Below are 3,360 nucleotides of genomic sequence, written 5' to 3' on the forward strand. Positions count from 1 at the left end.
TAAAGAACGGGTTACATTCAGCATCAAAAAGGAAGAAAGAAATAACATTGTGCTGGGTACCTTCCCATGTAGGAATTCCTGGGAATGAGGATTCTGACCGTGCAGCAAGCACTGCTAAGGATTGACAAGTGGATCTGCACAAGATACCCTACAGAGATTATAGACATGCCCTGAACAAATCTACAAAGTGCAAGTGGCAAGAGGAGTGGAACCAAGAAATGAACAATAAGTTGCATGCCATAAAACCTTTAATCTAAGAATGGGAGAGTGCACGTCATCGTGAGCGATTTTACGAGGTGATATTTTGTAGACTCCGAATCGGTCCTACACGTCTTACCCATGGGCACCTTTTGCGAGGGGAGGATGCTCCAGAGTGTGAACACTGTCACATACCATTAAACATCCTGCACATTTTACTTGTATGCCCTTTGTATGACCAAGAACGCCGCAGACACTTTGCTAAGGTTTACCAAGAGCATACACCATTACATCTCGCCATTTTACTCAGCGATGAGCCATTGATTCTACACAAGTGTGTTTTCAACTTTCTTAAGGATATAAGACTCCTGGACCAGCTATAATTTTAATAGTTTGTCGTATTCATGGCCACATCTTATGCGCTTGTACTTTCATGATCATTGTTTTAATAAATTAGAAGCTACTATAGCTCTTTCTTCTCTTTAACCTTAATTTCAGCAATAGTCCTAGTTGTTGGCGCATTATAGCCTTGGTCGCTGCTGCGCCATTAAACCCCAATCAATCAAATTTTTCCTTCCACTGTCATAGCGTCTGGAAGTGGTGCGAATACTCTGTATAAAAGACAAGGCCCATGCCCTCTCCCTCCACAAGTCTTCACGAGAGATTCCACGCAGCAACGCCTTGCTTGCTTCAGCATCGCCGCCAGGGCGTCTTGCAGCGTCTCACAACAAACGCGATGCTAGGACGCTGGTTGTTCAAGACGGACGCCTGAGGCGTTTTGCGGTGCCTCTCGGCGTGCTTTAGCGTGCTCGCCGCTTGGAGCGGGTCAGGGATCCACTAACGACGGCGTCATACTTAGGCCTTGTGTGCAATGAAGTAGTGACCTAACTCCTCTTTTGGTCTAAGGAGTTTTGGTATCGTTGCAATTTTTCTAACGTGAACCATATTTTGATGACGAAGTTGTGATCAGGCTTTTCCCGGCCGGCCGCAGTTCAAGGACAATAGCTATGCGGAGAGCAAGTCGCCTGCTTCTAGCTCAGGAGTTTCGGTCATGTCAAAACGATGCCGAGCTCTTATTGGCTGATTGAAAACAGTAGTGGGTAGACCTCAATGCTAGATTCCCAGAGGTCTACTCAATATATATATTTTTTTCAATCAGCCGATAAGAGCTCGGCGTCATTCTGGCGTCACCGCCACTCTTGACCAAGAAGCAGACGTCTTACTCACCGCGTTGTTATTTTCGGTAGCTGCTCAAATGTTCGTCTTCCACCACAGGGAAAGCATCCTCTTGGAGAAGCTTGCCTGTAGAGCAGATTGTTTCTTTCCTTTAATGGCATAGGAAATCGCGATTTTGTTCGCGTTGACAGCTTTCGAAATGCAGGTTATGCCTCGTGACGTTTACGCTAAGTGCTTTCTGCACTTTTTGTCGACGTTCTTATCCCCTAATGCCGGAATCTTCTCTGGTAAAGAATGACAATAAGATACACGGAGCTAGCTGTGGTATTTATTGCTGAGATTTACGGTAACAGTGAACGGCAGTATTTTTATGATGTTACCAACAAACGTTTAGTGCAGCAGCTCATCGCAACCTACAGCAGTGATGAGGCGTTCGTGCCTTTCCAAGTTCCATCCGTTAAAACCTGCAGGTTGTGAGAACGCTTTTATTCGCACGGTTGCAACAAACATGCAATCCGCTGTTCTTACATAATGTCTTTTTTACAGTCGGTGACAGCTAGGTGAACAATCCAGCAGCGGCTTGACCTCGGGTGCGAGCTAACCATCTTTGATAACATTTAGAGGCGCACGCAGTCGAAGGCTGGCGGAAGGAAACGAGCGCGTGCTCGAGGCGGAGATTCTACTGGGATCTTCACCTCTCACCGACTGAAGTTCACTATTTTGTAATCACTAGGGGGCGCTGTGACATTCTGTGTAGAACGAGGGAAACAATCGAGCAAAAAGCGCTGAGGTCTTTCTCTAACAGCCCCAAAGTATTTATGCGCTATGTGGCGCATAAATGCGCTATGTTGCGCAGAGTGCCTCTAAATGTTATCAAAGATGGTTAGCTCGCACCCGAGGTCAAGCCGCTGCTGGATTGTTCACCTAGCTGTCACCGACTGTAAAAAAGACATTATGTAAGAACAGCGGATTGCATGTTTGTTGCAACCGTGCGAATAAAAGCGTTCTCACAACCTGCAGGTTTCTCCATTCTCAAGAAAATGGACGCGACTACTTTTTTGGCACACCTCACCTCTATCGAGCCGGCCATTCAATTTACCGCGAAAGTTAAGACGAATGGCACCTTACCGTTCCTTGATGTCCTCGTGAGCTAACGAGGGCAAGATCTGACGTTTATGGTGTACCGAAATCAGACACACAGAATTCTACCTCAATTTTGATTCCAACCATCCAACAATTCATAAGGCCTCAGTGGTTTCGACCCTCCTGCGTAGGGCAACAACTATCTGCTCGTCGGAAACCGATAAAAAGAAGAAGACCATATTTGAAGACCTAAAGAGCGATGGCTACTCCATTAGCTTCATCGAGCGCATCGCCCGACGCCAAGGTCTCGACAGACAAAACCAGATGCCAGTCGAAAGACAGCCCCATTGAGTCGTGCGCATCAGCGTTCGCTACGTAAAGGAAACCAGCGAAGCGCTCGCACGAGCACTGGGAAAGGAAGGCATTCAGGTTGCCCACAAGCCCGCGTCCACACTGGGAAGATTTATGCCAAGACCGAAAGATCATCTGTCAAAAGAAAGAGCACAGGGCGTGATTTACGCCATTCCTTGCGCAGAGTGCCCCGCAACCTACATTGGCGAGACGAAAAACTTTTCCGAGATTATCCGCCAACAAAAGAACGACGTGCGGAGGTTTGACAGCGAGCGCGGCGCCATCACCGAACATTGCGAAATCCCAGAGTCTAGGGTATCGCAATGTTCGGTGATGGCGCTGCGTTCACTGTCAAACTTCTGCACGTCATGCTTGTGTTGGCGGATAAGTTCGGGAAAGTTCTTCATTTCGCGGATGTGAATGCGATGGTGTAGGGCCTTAACCATCACGTTGACTTCGCGATCCCGCATGTGGTTGACACAGAGCCCAAATTTCGAAGAAGGCCTTACTTGGATTCGTGGCAAATCCAACACACGCCAGAAAACCTAAACA

This window comes from Ixodes scapularis, unplaced genomic scaffold (genome assembly GCF_016920785.2).
Source record: "Ixodes scapularis isolate PalLabHiFi unplaced genomic scaffold, ASM1692078v2 PGA_scaffold28__5_contigs__length_5199819, whole genome shotgun sequence".
Lineage (NCBI taxonomy): Eukaryota > Metazoa > Arthropoda > Arachnida > Ixodida > Ixodidae > Ixodes > Ixodes scapularis.